The 16,979-nt window shown below is 39.9% G+C and overlaps 1 long non-coding RNA gene across 1 annotated transcript; it reads right to left on the bottom strand.

Moving 5' to 3' along the window:
* Nucleotides 1–8,214: 8,214 nt before the first annotated feature.
* On the bottom strand, nt 8,215–14,252 carry LOC140116697 (uncharacterized). The gene is made up of 3 exons (XR_011852919.1): nt 14,200–14,252; nt 9,864–9,944; nt 8,215–8,438 (listed from the first exon to the last, which is right to left on the bottom strand). It is a non-coding gene; the product is annotated as an uncharacterized lncRNA (long non-coding RNA).
* Between the last annotated feature and the right edge of the window lie 2,727 nt (nt 14,253–16,979).

The raw sequence follows: 16,979 nt of genomic DNA, 5'->3' as shown, positions 1-16,979 counted from the left end.
TGGAGCAAGGCCTGGTGTCAAGGAGGGCAGCAAAGTAGCCACTTCTCTTCAGAAAAAACATCAGGGACAGACTGATATTGGGCAAAAGGTACAGGGAGTGGACTGCTTAGGACTGGGGTAAAGTCATTTTCTCTGATGAATCCCCTTTCCGATTGTCTTGAACATCTGGAAAACAGCTTTTTCAGAGAAGACAAGGTTAGCGATACCACCAGTCTTGTCTCATGCCAACTGTAAAGCATCCTGCAATCATTCATGTGTGGGGTTGCTTCTCAGCCAAGGGAATCGGCTTTCACAGTCTTGCCTAAAAACACATCCATGAATAAAGAATGGTACCAGAATGGCCTCCAAGAGCAACTTCTCCCAACCGTCCAAGAGCAGTTTGATGGAGCACCTTGCCATAAAGCAAAGGTGATAATTAAATGGCTCAGGGAAGAAAACATAGAGATTTTCGGGCACATTTATCAGGCCCTGAAATAATCGCAAATGCTAGCTTATTGCTAGCACTTGTGATTATTTGCCCCAATCCGCCACCTTCACGCCAGTGGGGCATGAAGGGACGTGAGGGGAGGGCACGGCCGGCCCGGAATGGGCCGGTGCAGGGCGTTGCTGTCCCCTCGCCTGCACACCTACTGCCGCCGGTGACTTTTCATATGTGAATAGTCGCCGGCCGCACTCTTTTTCTAGGCCAGGCCCTGCCTGACGTAGGATACACGCCTCGCAGCCGCCCGCCCCGATACATCAAGAGGCCGAAGCCTCTTGATGTATCCCTTTGTAAATATGCAGCTGTGGAGCTATGCCTTTTTGGGTCCATGGCCTGGAAACTCCCCAGATCTTAATTCCATTGAGAACCTGTGGTCAATCATCAAGAGACGGGTAGACAAACAAAAATCAACAAATTGTGACAAAATGCAAGCATTGATTGTGCAAGAATGAACTGCTATCAATCAGGATTTGGTCCAGAAGTTGATTGAGAGCTGCCAGGGAGAATTGCAGAGGTCCTGAAGAAGAAGGGTCAACACTGCAAATGTTGACTTGCTGCAGTAACTCATTCTAACTGTCAATAAAAGCTTTAGTTACTCATATGATTGCACTTGTATTTCTGTATGTGAAAAAAACGTCCGACAAACCAGAGGGCAACAGATCATGTGAAAATATAACATTTGTGTCATTCTCAAAACTTATGTCCATGACTGTATATGTAGTGATTGCATGTTCTGTGTGAATCATCAGTGTGCATTTTCTGTATGTTTGAAGTGCTTATGGCCTTCTTAGTACAAGTAACTTGCGGGTAGTGGCAGTGATTGGATCGGCTGGGTGCAGAATGCATGGAGTTAATTTAGCTTTAGAACACCCACTGGAAGTGGGAGGAGCTTAAGGTCTAAATTCTGGGACTCCATAGAGTAGGTGCACCCCGTATGTGGACTCCGGTGTGCAGGGTTCCTGACAGATTCGTGGTGTGTTTGGTTTAAGCAATTAACCGTTTCACTTAAGGGCCTCCACCTCCAGCCTCAGAGAAACTGATAGGAACAACCGGCTGCATGTATGGACGGACCATTCTTTTTTTCTAATTTTCCAGCAGATCGGTGACTATGATACTAGCCATAGGATGCAGCTGTATATGCAAGAGCGCCAGCCACAGTTGGAAGTTGCCTGAGCAAAAAGGGCAGCTACCAAGCGCAAAGCATAGTGAGAGGCAGCCCCAGAAGCTGCCCAAGCAGAGATTTTAGGCCCTATCTGTACCCTGGTGAATTATGGGGACCTGGATGTCTTTTTGCAACGATTTGAGAGGGTCTGCAGGCGATTTCAACTGCCATCTGCTGAATGGGCCGCATATGTTACCCCTGGACTTAAAGGCAAAGAACTGGAGGTGTTTGTAGCCTTACCCGCCTCTGTGGAGCATGATTATGAGGCTATAAAAAAGGCTTTGATAGAGCGGTTTAACCCCACGCCAGAGGTGTACAAAGAGTGTTTCTGGACTGAAAAACTGATTAAAATGGATCAGTTCATCCACACCTCTCCCACGATCAAACTAAAAGCATAGCCATTTTTGAAAATATACGTCAGCATCTCCTTGCCATTGTTTGCTTACAGGAGACCCACTTGGATAAAGATAGGGCCCCTGCTATACATAGAGTTTGGATCAGCCACACCTTCCATTCTACATTCTCTAGCTGTGCACATTGGGTCAGTATATTGGTTCATAAATCAATCCTTTTTGAAGTAGCGTATATTCCGGCGTATAAGACGACTTTTGAAGACAGAAAAATCTTCTGTCTTCTCTTATACGCGCTGCATGGAGAGGGCTCACGGGCTGAGCCCTCTCCATAGCCGGTAAGTCTTTGCTGCATATTGCAGCAAAGGCTTACCGGTAACACCCGCGATCGGTGCTAGGGTGTTTTGACAGCGATGGCTGCCGGCAGCTTCTCAAAAAGATAGCGGCGCATGGGCGCCGCCATCTTACCTGGGATCGCCGCTCCCCGTGACATCATCCGTCTCCATGGTAGCCTCGGGTCTTCCGAAGATCCGAGGCTATTTCGTTTTAACCCCTTCATTAAAATGTGCTGATAGCACATTGTAATGAATGAGGAGAAAAATCCCCCTATATATTAGGGAGTCTGAAAAATAGTATAAATAAAAATTTAAAAAAGTTAAAAAAAAAAAATTACAATAAAAAAACCTAAAATTTCAAATCACCCCCCTTTCCCTAGAACTGACATAAATATAAATAAACAGTAAAAATCATAAACACTATAAAGCTACTGAGGAAGAAGCATCACGCTTCGAAACGCGTCTAGCTACCAGTTACAAGACTCATACGGAATTGCACATTCCTTCCCACAAAAGGAAAGAAGAGACACTCACCTGAAAAAGTTTGAAAAAGTTTGAAGAAGCTTGCAAACCCAAACATACCACCTGGAGCCTTGACTTGCATGTTCGCATTCAGTGACGAGCACGATTACATTCATTTGATGAGTACGGCACCACCTGCGATACATCTGAGTCGCATTATCTGCGACACATTATAGTCGCCCGGTCTGAATTAGGAGGACGAGAAGCTATGCGGTACAACGGATGTGTGTGAACTGACATCCCGCAACGCTTTGTGACCACGCTTCAGAACGGCGTCCACAAACTCCATCACATGTGGATAGCCGCGGACTACAACATACGCAGACTTTTGGACTTCCACTACTCCAATATATCGAGAATAGCAACATAATTCTAGGGACGCCTAGAACCACTGTTGCCAACCAACCGTGAGTGCATACATTTCCGTTTAATTTTATACAAAGGCAAAAGTGTATATGAGTCTTCACAGGTGTAGGGCCCTGCATCCTGACTAAACAATAAAACCTCCTGGATATCAATCTACTATAGAAAGTTAAATTTTGGATTTTTGACTTTTAGGACTTTAAATTTTGGACTTTTTTGTTTTTTAGGACTATAATTTTTGGATTTTTTACTTTTTATTCTTATTTTAAATTTTTTGTACTTACATTTTATGCATGCAATTTCTATTTGTCTTCTGTTTGTAACTTTGTTATATGCCTAATAGAAGCAGGTAAAAATACACAAACTGATTTATACTTTTACACTATAGAAGTGTGGACATACTCCACCTTTATTACACATTTAGAAATTAGACCGCCCTTGTATACATGGTGTGATAGATATCCATCTGTAAGAATTCTACAGTGTTTTTACCCAATAAGATTGAGCATTTGCTATCATATTAAGGATTATTGTTATTGTTCTATCTATTTTATCTATGTTTGCTAGAAAGTGTTATTAAAATTGTGATTCACTTCCGAAACCGACTTTTGAGCGTGCCCACACACACAAAAAATATTTGCCAAACTTTTTCATTGGGCCTTTTTGGTGTTAAGACCCATTGTGGCTGCACCCAAAACCGGTTAAACAGAGACCAATAAGTGCCACTAAACCCACTGTATAAAAAATCATAAACACATCAGGTATCGACGCGTCCGAAAATGCCCGATCTATCAAAATATGATAACGGTTTTTCAATGCGTTTAACCCTGTAACGGAAAATAGCGCCCAAAGTCGAAAATGGCACTTTTTTGCCATTTTGAAAAATATAAAAAAATCTATAAAAAGTGATCAAAAGGTCCTACAGTCCTAAAAATGATATCATTGAAAATATTATCAAATTTCTCAAAAAATTACACCACCCACAGCTCCGTACACCAAAGTATAAAAAAGTTATTAGCGCCAGAAGTTGGCAAAATCAAAAAAATAATTTTTGTACAGGAGGTTTTCATTTTTGTAAATGTATGAAAACATTATAAAACCTATACAAATTTGGTATCCCCTTAATCGTACTGACCCAAAGAATAAAGTAGACATGTCATTTGGGGCGCTCAGTGAAAGACGTAATATCCAAGTCCACAAGAAAATGGCGCAAATGCGTTTTTTCACCATTTTCATTGCATTTGGAATTTTTGGCATGGCATGGAATATTTAATAAAATAAAAATTTAAGGTACAGTATGGTAACATTTACAGTAAAATGGACGATGGTAATGTTGTTGTTGTATGCCTTATGTTTATGAGCAACAGTTTTCCTGCTATATACCTGCATGTCATAAGAATTTAAATTAAAAAAAGGACCATGTTAAATTCAAATCTGTTTTTTTTAAATTTTTACCGGTGTTTTGTATGCGTTGGAAAAGGGGTAGTCTTATACGGCGAATATATCTTAAACTCTATATTTTAAACAGGAAAGTAGGGGGGTCGTCTTATACACCAGGTCGTCTTATACGCCGGAATATACGCTATTTAATTCTAAGTTAGATCCTGATGGCCAGTATGAATGCCTCCACTGCCGAATACAAGGGAACATATATTTATTAGTCTCTGTCTACGTTCCACCTCCTTGTAACAACACTGTTTTAAGGGAGGTAATGGCCTTTATTAAGTGCACTAGAAGTCCCCATTTCAATGGTAGTGGACTTTAACCCCATAGCGCAATAAGACGTACCCTTACGTCTTACTGCGCATGGGGGAGTATGAAGAGGGCTCACAGGCTGAGCCCTCTTCATACTCACCGGGCATTTGCTTCATAATGAAGCAAACGCCCGTCGCTAACACCCGCGATCGGTGCTTGCACCGATCGCGGGTGTTAACCCTTTGATTGCCGCCGGCAAAGCTGCCGGCGGCATTAAAGAGCCGGCGGCGCGTGGGCGCCGCCATCTTGGCTCCGATCGTCACTCCCCGTGACGTCACCGGGGAGCGGCGATCCGTTGCCATGACAGCCTGGGATCACACAAAGATCTCAGGCTGTCATGATCGAGGCTATCTATTATAATGTGCGATCTGCACATTATAATAGATAGTATGCAAAATCCCCATATACTGCCATACTGTAGTATGGCAGTATATGGTAGGATCAATCAGACAACCTAGGGTTAAAGTACCCTAGGGAGTCTGTAAAATAGTAAAAAAAATAAATAAAAAACAGTAAAAAAAAAAAAATTATATTAAAAAAACATAAAAATTCAAATCACCCCCCTTTCCCTAGAACTGATATAAATATAAATAAACAGTAAAAATCATAAACACAATAGGTATCGCCGTGTCCGAAAATGCCCGATCTATCAAAATATAATAACCGTTCTTCACTGTGTTAAACCCCGTAGCGGAAAATAGCGCCCGAAGTCGCAAATGGCATTTTTTTGCCATTTTGAAAAATAGAAAAAATTCTATAAAAAGTGATCAAAATGTCAAACAGTCCTAAAAATAGAAGCATTGAAAACGTCATCAGAAGTCGCAAAAAATGACACCACCCACAGCTCCATACACCAAAGTATGAAAAAGTTATTAGCCCAAGAACACGGCAAAATGAAGAATTTTTTTTCTGTACAGGAGGTTTTAATTTTTGTAAATGTATGAAAACATTATAAAACCTATACAAATTTGGTATCCCCGTGATCGTATTGACCCAATGAATGAAATAAACATGTCATTTGGGGTGCACAGTGAAAGCTGTAAAAACCAAGCCCACAAGAAATGGCGCAAATGTGTTTTTTCATCATTTTCACTGCATTTAGAATTTTTTTCCCGCTTCCCAGTGCACGGCATGGAATATTTAATACCATCACTACGAAGTGCAATTTGTTACGCAGAAAATAAGCCATCACACAGCTCTGTACATGGAAAAATAAAAAAGTTATAGATTTTTGAAGGTGGGGAGTGAAAAATAAAAACGCAAAAACGAAAAAGGGCCTGGTCCTTAAGGGGTTAATAACTTATTACAGAGCAGTTGGGACCACCTGGGGAAGGCGACTGGGGACACATGCCTATCCACAGTTGCTATTTTACTTAGGGAATTGTCCCTCTCACATATTCGCCATCCTGGGGTTAGACAATTCCCCTGACCTTGGGTAAAGACGGAGTGGTCCACCAACTCGACTATATTAAATATATCCCCATAGTTCAAGCTGATCACTGCCCCCTGCTCAGGAAACAAAATTTACTGCATCAGGGGACAAAGCCTCAATATTGGAATCAGGGGAAGCACAAAAAGCGGTCATTTCAACCCCTTAGATATTATGATGAAAGGGAGAAGTCAGACTTATGGTGAGTCTTATAGCATGAGCCCAGGAAAGTTCTGCTTGTCTTTCTTCTTTAAATATTGGGGAGGGAACAGTTGTTTAGGACACTACTAGTATTTTACATATATCTCATTGTTTTTATGCTAACCTTTATCAATCACGCTTTTTGTACTGGGGAACAGATTACTCACTATCTCTGGGAGATACCTCTTACCTGCCTTTCATTTGCTGACAGGGAATATGTAAATGGCGCTAGGAGGAAGCTGTGGCAGCTATGCCCAATAATAAAACCCCAGGGGCGGATCACCTACCCTTGGAGATTTATAAAAAAAATTGGTGACATACTTCTAAAAATCTGTAAGGAAATGATACAGAAAGTGTATTGGAAAATTGTATAATTTTTCCTTATACAAACCATATCAATTATTTGCTGAAACTGACCAACCCCTTTAACTTTTTAGAACCCTGATCAAAATACATAGGAAATAGATGGGTTGTGTGGAAATCAATAAAGACATCCAGGAAAGTAAGAGTAAACCAGTGTTTAGACTAGTAAGGACAGAATGTAACAAAGCAATACTTTACGAAGTGAGGATGGCGCTAAAGCCCAAAAGCATCCAGGCATTTTAATATGTCACCAGTAGAACACATTTTTCTACTAAATGATTCACTTACAAAACAGTACAGAGGTAATTTTGGTATTCCTAAACTGTGTTACTGTTTTTGTGTTTCTGCTTTTTACTGACCGTCTTCCAAAAGTCATAACTTTTTAGCAGTATGAGGTCTTGATATCTGTGGCACAGATTGTACTTCCTAGAGGTATCATTTAATTTCCCAAGTATTGTACTCGGAAGATGGTAAAAAAAATTCAAAGGAGATAAAATTGACAGAAAAAGAATGACACTTTCTATTATTTGGTCAGTACAATCACAGAGATACTTAATGTGTCATTTAAGTGGTAAAGAAACGGCGATCATTGTGATAATGATTCCATTTCAGAGTTGAAATAATTGCATAATATTTGCAAAATTTTATATTTTGAAAATTTTGGGTTGCGGATATATGTAATGTATAGTAAAGAGAGGACCCGAACTGCAGGTCCGTGGCAATTATAATGGGTTCAGGTGCATCCACACAGACTTAAACCCATCCACAAACATCCAGGAAAGTAAGAGTAAACCAGTGTTCAGATTAGTAAGGACAGAATGTAACAAAGCCATACTTTACGAAAAGAGGATGGTTCTAAAGCCCAAAAGGGTACAGACATTATAATATGTCACCAGTAGTTCACATTTTTTATGATTTATTCTATATACACATTATTTTTTTTTAGTTTGCAGTGTAGTAAGACTTTGATTGAATGAAATTATTCACTTACAGAACAGTATGGAGGTAATTTTGGTATTCCAATCCTGGACACAGACTTAAATCCACGTTTGCCGTAAGAGAAACATGTAAATGGGTGAGATCTCACATAAAAGGAAATTTCATACACTACCTGAGGTAGCAGCTAGTTTAGTGGGGTAAAAACTAGTTTTAAATTGTGATCCCTTGCATTTTTTAATAGCCAAGACTGAAATAAAACTCTCTTTTCTATACATTTCCTATATGTTCTATATAAAAAAAGACAGACCATCATGTCAGTTAAATATGCTTTAATATATTTATGTCATAATTTAGTATAATTATGCTTTCTGGAACATTGTATTTTGGTAACATCTGTTATTGTGGTGCAGGGTTTAGTTTATCAGATATTACTTGTGCTATTTTTGCTCCTATCTTTTTTAAAATGTCTTTCGCGTCAGCTTTCCAGTCTCTCTTTTCTAGACTTTCCTCTTCATCTTCCTCTTCTTCCTCTCTTTTCCTGTGTTAGAAGGAAACATACATTCAAATAAAGATTATTTTGATTTGTTTCATCCCTAATATATAATAATTATCGTATTGCTATTATTTAGTTGCTGATTCTGGGTCTGAAAATTCGTAAAAATAAATAAATAAAAAAGTTTAAAATAATTAAATAAAATAAGCTAAAAATACAAATCCCTTTCCCTAGAACTAATATAAATATAAATAAACAGTAAAAATCATTAAGATGTTAAACCTGTCATCCCCAAAAAGACCCCCACCAAACATGCCCCCCATAATCCTGTCCCCAGCCCCTTTCTATATATGCTAAATTAATTCTAATTTATGTTGGGAAAGTTGTTCCTTCAACCAAAATACCATTTGGGGGACAGAACGCATGGGGAGCCCTCCACCTCCTTCACACCAACTAAAGCACCCCAAGGCTATCTGACATGGGATGCCGACTGAGACTTTCCTGACGTACACTTGGACATGTAATGTATTGAGACCAGTTCACACTTAGGACTTACCTTTGTTGACCTTCTATTATCTCTACATCAAGTTCTGTGTATTGTTCAGGTTTCCACTCAGCATTGACTTTGGTTACTAGGGATTATGGGTGCTTCTGGAATACTGTTATAGTGCAGGAGTTGTTTTGCCAGTTATCCTCACAGGGAATTCTGGCCAATGAATTTACTTATGTTCTCGATACAATTTTAATTGTTTTTAATCTGTCTTTCTTGTCTGTGTCGGGATACAAATGAATACTTATGTATGCCTTTTTGTTACTTCAATAAAGTGATTTTGTATATTGTCAGATGACAAATCTCTTGCTCCTTTGTATATATTGAAGCCAGACCATACAGAGAAGTGCCGGCCCCCTCATGAATAAACCTGACTGCCAGCGCAGGGGATACCAGGATCCGACCTCTTATTTGGTAAGAGGTCAGATCTTTTAGGAAAAACTTTTCCAACATAAATTAAAATAAATTTAGCATATATAGAAAGGGCCTAGGGAGCGGATTATGGGGGATGTCCCAAAACGTCCAATCTATCAAAATATAATAACAGTTATTCCCGTTATTAATATAAAAAAAAATTCTCCTCTTCTTGCTTCCAGTGCTCCGGCTCGACCTGAAGTTTACCTGAATAATCCATTTGAATATGAAATATGCTTATTCCTGGAATACCCCTTTAAGTTGAATTTGTATGTAAGTCAGAACTGTATATTTTATAATTGCAATAAAGATAAAAAAAATTTTCAAAGTGATTTTCAAAATTATTTGCTGTTATGGGAACAAGGAATATAAAAAAAAAAACTTCATTACAGACACCTCACAGCTGATCATTGCAGCCTGGAAAGTAAAGCATCTAGAAAGCTTCACCAGGGATCACAGTGGGCATAGAGGTCCGTATCTTGGGGTCATATAATATGAATACTTACTCATTTTCACAAATGGAAAGGGAAACCATTCCAAGGAAAAGTACAAGGAACAGGGATTTCTTAGTGAAGGCCATCTTTAGTCTATGAAAAATATTGTTATTGAAAAGTCAAAAATATTACTACTTGCACCAATTTATCTATTTTTCTGTTTTAATATGAATGGAAGTTTTAAAGTTTATTGAACTTTCAACTTCTTATTCATCAAGTTAGCTAATGACTTTAATGAAATTTCCCTAGAGTTGTGCACAGAATATCAGCACCAACATGTGAAATATTTTTTGCAACTGCTTATGGAGTAAATATTGTAAATTCTATAGAAGATTTTGGGTCAGATTAAATACAAAAACAAATACAAAAACAAAAGAAGCGGCATCCCATATATTCCTAGCAGAATCTGATTGGATTCCACTCAAATCTTCGCCATGCAAGACAAAATCCATGTCAGAAAGTCCAAAAGCAAAAATAAATTTAACCTCACGCCATCTGCACATGTCCAGAGATGTAATTCTTGCTGTAGATTTTGGATACAAAACTAAACATTTATAATGCAAAGGTTATGTCCCACCCCAATGCAGCTTTGAAAAACCAGATTTACCCTTTCAAGACCAGGATTTTTCATGTTTTTGCATTTCAATTTTTCCCTCTCCTTCCACAAGCCAAATCATTTTATTTTTTTATTTACAAATTTAAGGGCTTGTTATCTCTGAGACAAATTGTACTTTCTAGTGGCGCCATTTAATATTCTGTTCCACTTAATGGGAAGCTGAAAAAAAAATGTTGTGGAATTGGCAATATTAAAGAGAACCTACCACCACGAATCTACCTATAAAGGTAGATCGGGTGGTAGGTGGATGTAAGGGACGTGAGGAGAGCTCTTTTTAGAGCTAATCCTCACGTCCCCGCTAACTTTTGGGAAACTTTATTGACCGAATATGTAAATTTAGTTATGCGGCTACTGGGGCGTGGAGTAGCCGGCACGAGGCTACAAAGCGCGGCTACTCCACGCCCCAGTAGCCACATTACTCCTCCTACCCTGTTGTGTGCGGCGCGCAGCTCCTCGTAGCTGCGCGCCCTCATCCGATATGATGGCGTTCTGCGCATGTGCAGAACGCCAGCTGAGCAGTCCCAGCTCCGAGGCCGGAGCTACTGCGCATGCGCAGTAGCCGGCTTGTCAGACGAGGGCGCGCAGCTACGAGGAGCTGCGCGCCGCACACAACAGGGTAGGAGGAGTAATGTGGCTACTGGGGCGTGGAGTAGCCGCGCTGTGTAGCCTTGTGCCGGCTACTCCACGCCCCAGTAGCCGCATAACTAAATTTACATATTCGGTCAATAAAGTTTCCCAAAAGTTAGCGGGGACGTGAGGATTAGCTCTAAAAAGTGCTCTCCTCACGTCCCTTACATCCACCTACCACCCGATCTACCTTTATAGGTAGATTCGTGGTGGTAGGTTCCCTTTAAATTAAAAATGGTCTCTATTTTTAAGTCTTTAAAATGATTTGCATTAACATATTCTGAGACCATAACTTTTTTTTATATTTCAGTGTAAGGAGCTGTGTAAAGATGTCATTGTTTGTGAGATGTGAGGGCTTTCCCATTGATACCATTTAGACAGATGTATGACCTTTGGGTCACTTTTTATTAAAATTTTTATTGGAGGCAAAATGGTGAAAAGTGTTGATTTGAATATATAGGTGATATTGTCCACTACTGGGTTAATCTCCAGGAATAATCATTTTTTATACTTTAGGGACAAGGCGATACCTAATATGCTTATAATTTAACTACTTTATAAATTGTTACATATGTTCTAAGGAAAGAGGGTGATTTTAATTTTTTTTTTCATATTTCTAAAAGATTTTTTTATTTGGTTTTGAGTATTATTTCAGTTATTTAAACTGTAGGGTGTTTGATCACTTGTATAATATATTGCAATACAACTGTATTGTATTATATTCTAGATTTACAGCTTTTATATTACAGTCTGTGTCTGCCAGACTGAAATATAGACTGACTAATGATAACTCTGGGAGTATTGAACACGTTCCCAGCTTTCATTATTCCACCAATGACATTGGGGGAAAGGGGAGTAGGGAGTTTACCAGACTTTAAAGAAAGCTACACCCACTAGCGGTCAGGGGCTATTGGGTTGGACCAATGCACCTAACAAATTATCTACAATTAATTAATTAACAATTGCTTACCGACAGACTGCTGTTTACCATATGGAGAAGGCGCTCTCTGTGAGCCCTCTCTGTACACCCCTTCACAACTGTATGGTATATATTCACATTTGTAGCAAGTGAAGCGGTTAAATGATTAAATGGGTGCCCAGGGAACAATTTTCTATTTTCTATCTCTGTTATTATACAGTGTCTCGGCAGAAACCCCTCGTCAACAGCACAACCCAGTGGAGGAAACTGGGGGGGGGGGAGAGGCAGGGCACCTGCAGCTGTACCTATATACTTGGGGGGGCTACATTGTGCTAGCTAAGCTGCAGGGTGCTGGCTTCCTATATACTGGGGAGAGCTGCAGTGTGCTGTTTACCTATAAACTGGGGAGCTACAGTGTCCTGGCTACCTTTATATTGGAGGGCTACAGTGTGCTGGCTACCTATAAGGGGGAGAGAGCAAGCTACAGTATGCCGAAGAACTTCATATTGGGAGGCGGGCAATGTGTCTGATATTAATATTCTGGGGGCAGTGCGCTGGATACCTATATACTTGAGGAGGGGGATTTTATCATGTTTTTAAGCTACTGTGAATATTCATTGTTTGCTCCAGTGCAAAGTTTTGACGTGCAGGGGTGATGCCTTGGTGCTATACAGCGTGTGATCATTAATATGTATACAGAAGCATCAAATATATATATATATATATATATATATATATATATATATATATATATATATAAAACAAAGGGAGGGTGGCATTTAATTGGAGGGGGCACAGTATATAGGTATATAGGTAATACAGAGGGTACATTATCCATCTATATTCAATACAGTATGAATTAAAAGGGAGAACTGCATGTATTCATTCATTATGGGGTTACTGTATACATGTAATTTAGATGGCTCTGTAAATCATTAAAAAATCATTTGGGATACTGTACATATGTATACAGAGACCGGAAATTGGTCCTGCTGCTGTGTTTCTGTATGAGCAGTTCTGTTCTAGTACTGTACTATTGAACTCCATACTGGAATATAATAATTCATAACAGGTGCAATATTATAATTTGAAAGACACACTGGGGCTCATTTACTAAGGGTCCTCCGGACCCGAATCCTCGGCGGACAACAAACCGCGGAATTGCGACAGGACCTGGTAAGTAAATCTGCCCCAATATGTTAGAACTAATTCAGGGGGAGAAATTTTTCAGCTAAAGTAGTAGGATAGTGCTGCTACACTGTAATCCTTACATTAATGCTATATTTTTAATGTGTAGTTGGCTGTTTATGCTAAAAATCAGGGTTATTAAAATATATATTTTATTAACCTTTTTTGAGATTCGATCTTTACAACAAACTACCTAGAAACTGCCCTGCCTTTCTATGACATTCTGCAAGTGACGGAGCGCTGTTCTGGACCAGGACACTAGAGAGTAATAGGTAATTTATTATTTTCACAGTACCTGGGAACAACAAAAAAAAACTCATCGCAATGGACAACCAATTTAAATCCATAACAGAAATCAGCGAGCAACAAGCAGGATCACTTGTAACTTCTCTTCCTCCATCTTCACTAACTTTTGTATAAAAAAAAATTACTTTGCCAAAAAAAAGGTAAAATAGTCCTTTCTCTAAATGGTCCTTAACTCCTATTTTATCAAGTGTCTTGAGGAACCTATTTCTAATTTATAGTTGCTCTGTTGTTCACAACATCACATGTGACTTTGTGACTTGGTGCTGTTATATTATAACATATAACATATGTAACATTGGTGTAGTCTCCTATATGCATGCATGACAATTAGTTTTAACTTTTACAGGGGAAGCGGAATGGCTTTCAGGAGTGGAAATCCTCTGTTTGAATAACATGTGCCCAAACTCAAGATAGTTTTCATTCCAATTTCCAGGAATAAATATTACCAACTATTAGAAGGTGTAAAGTTAGATTAACCCCTGTTAATTCACTTTAGTGAGTGATGTACCTGCAATGTGGCAATTACAGATGTAGCTATGTTGTTTAAGCTATGTTAGTAGTGTATATAGGTCATTAATAGTTCTGTGCTTTCAAATCCGATACAGAATTGTGTTAAGTCTTATGAAAGTAGGTAAAATAAAGCATAAAATATGTAAAAGTAAGAATCAGGTAAAACAGATAGCCAAACATACCGTGTGTTTCAGAAAGTGCTGAATGCAGGAGGACTGAATACCAGAGAGCAGATTACTTCTTGGGATGCACATGTGGGTTTATATATCAGAATTTTGGGGTGGGGGGGGGATTCACAAATCAATATTGGTGATTAAACAGTAAACTGGATCATTCTGTTTATTGTTCTCATGCAAATATATTTATTTTTTGTTTTATGATTTGGAATTCACTACATATTTTTGTAGATTGAGTACACACACAAATATTTCTTATGAATTGACATTTGCAGATCTTATGACATTTGTCAGTTCATGAAATTAAGATAATATAATTTAGATTCAATGGCCAAGGTGGAAGAGAAGCCTGCGTTTTTTGGAAATTTCACCCTTTAGCTTTCATCCACCGCGACTATTCAGTTGCAGATCTGCCAGACATTACCCTGAAGGCACAGGATGACACCTTTATCTCTAGCCCATTCCCCTAAAATGTAAAAAACTGGATGTCTTTGATGCATATTTAGTAGCTGATGTTGAGTAATTTGTCATACCCTCGGACTCCAGTGTCTGTAGCCCAACTACAAGTCCCCATGTAGCTGGCAGTAGTAGGGAGACATTTATATAGACTACTGGAGCTGAGGGCTTGGATCCTGTATATGGAGGGCAGGAGCTGAATGCCCTCATAATGAAGTCTTTTATATCGACTTATGCCGCATCTTTCTCACTTCTTGTAACACAGCATGTTACTCTCCACTCTTTCTTTTTTCTTATGTTTCATTGTGGATCAACAGAACTTTTGATGATAACGGGTTAATCACATGGTCCTAACTTCACAACCAGTCCCATAGCCCATTAGTTAATTGCATCTATATATAAAAGCTATGTTCCCCTAATATGAAAGACCTTTGAAGATATAATCAAGCCACAAAATCTTGCATGGACCTATGGGGTTCAGGTCCTCTGATCACTAGTAGTAATTTTGCAGGTTCAGGTACCTGAGCTTGAAGCTGAACTAAATTGTGAGTTATAACTGCATCTTGCTGTGTCCGTGTTAACTCCATCTACATACTAAGTGCAGTCTGCAGAACTGCAGATGTTTAAATAATAGGAAAGTAGGAATTAAGAGACAAATCTGCGGATGAGAAGATGGAGCTGGTGCAGCTAGGAAAGGCCATGTTCCATTTTCTACAACAATAGACCAAACAAGTTGAGGCATTGATCAGACGGTGCCTCAATGTCCAACTTAGTGGGGGTCATTTACTAAGGGCCCGATTCGCGGTTTCCCGACGTGTTACCCGAATATTTCCGATTTTTGCCGATTGTACCTGAATTGCCCTGGGATTTTGGCGCACGCGATCGGATTGTGGTGCATCGGCACCGGCATGCACGCGACGGAAATCGGGGGGCGTGGCCGAACGAAAACCTGACGGAGTTCGAAAAACCGCTGCATTTAAAAAAGGAAATTGTGTCGCGGAGCTTGCACTCACCTTCATCCAGGATAGGATTGTGAACTTCAGTGCATTTCAGGGAACTTCAGCGCAGCAGCGCCACCTGGTGGACGTCAGAGGAACTACCTTGATGAATCCTGGCCGGACCCGAATCCAGCGCAGAGAACGCACCGCTGGATCGCGAACGGACCGGGTAAGTAAATCTGCCCCATTATCTTTATCATGCTTAAACTGTTGAAAGTGCAGACCCATCTACCTCACCATCCATGAAAACATTAAAGCCATCTCAGCCACAAGTCATGTTGGCCCATCCACCAACCCCTGCCCCAGTTGCAGACATTGGCCAATATTTATTAACTGGTCTGCACCAGTTTTCTTGTGCTGTTTACACGTAAATACATGTGCAAACTGCTTGCACAAGTATTTATGTAGAATTTGTGCCAGTAGTGTGTCGGGCCGGCAATATGTGCACCACAACACAATACTCTGCACCTGAAGTGCTGTTTCAGTGCACATTCACAGCAGCCGCCACATTTATGCCAACAAGTCTGACATAATTGTGGTGCATGCCCCTTAGGCAGAAAAAAAATGGTTCACTCTGTTTATGCATGTTTTGCGTGTGCAGTCTGCTCCAAATTAATGAAGCACTTGCGCCGTGCTTCATTAATCTGGTGCACTCTGGACATTAGTAAGGCAACTGCACGTAATGCATTTTTTGGAGGACCATGTCTCCTTCTGCGGAGAAAATAGTGTCTTCTACCAGAGTAGAAGTAGCTGAAATTAAACTGTTTTCCCCTAGCTGTATTTTTTTTAATTTCAACTTGTAAAAAACTATGTAAAAGTACGGATAGTTATAATAGGATCACACAGACCACAAGCCTTGTCAATAGTGATATATGCACACGGAGCAGCCATCATAGGGGGTCTAGTGGGACTGTGTTCAAGGGCCCTCCCTTTTTCCAATCAAAAGGGCGGGCCGTGGGGATCACAGTACCCACTAACCAGCCCCGGGCCCTATCATTTTGAAAAAAAAGAAAATCTATGCTACTTTTTAGCTTCTTCTCCCCAGCGGCGCAGCTCCATCTTCTCCTCTTCCAGCCAGGACTCATCACTATGATGTGGCGCCGAAGGTGAGTATATATTCTTTTTTTCAAGAGGGCCTGGCTGTGGACATTAAATTCATGATGGGGGAGGGTTATGTAAAGGGGGCATCTGGGGTGGACATTTCATTAAAAGGGAGCATTTGGAGTGGACATTTCATGAAAGGGGGAATCTGGGGTGGACATTTCATTAAAAGGGAGCATCTGGGGTGGACATTTCCTTAAAGAGGGCTTCGGAGGTGGACATTTCATTAAA

The sequence above is a fragment of the Engystomops pustulosus genome, chromosome 2, assembly GCF_040894005.1.
Source record: "Engystomops pustulosus chromosome 2, aEngPut4.maternal, whole genome shotgun sequence".
In the NCBI taxonomy this organism is placed as follows: Eukaryota; Metazoa; Chordata; class Amphibia; order Anura; family Leptodactylidae; genus Engystomops; species Engystomops pustulosus.
This window is presented reverse-complemented; position numbering and strand designations above follow the sequence as displayed.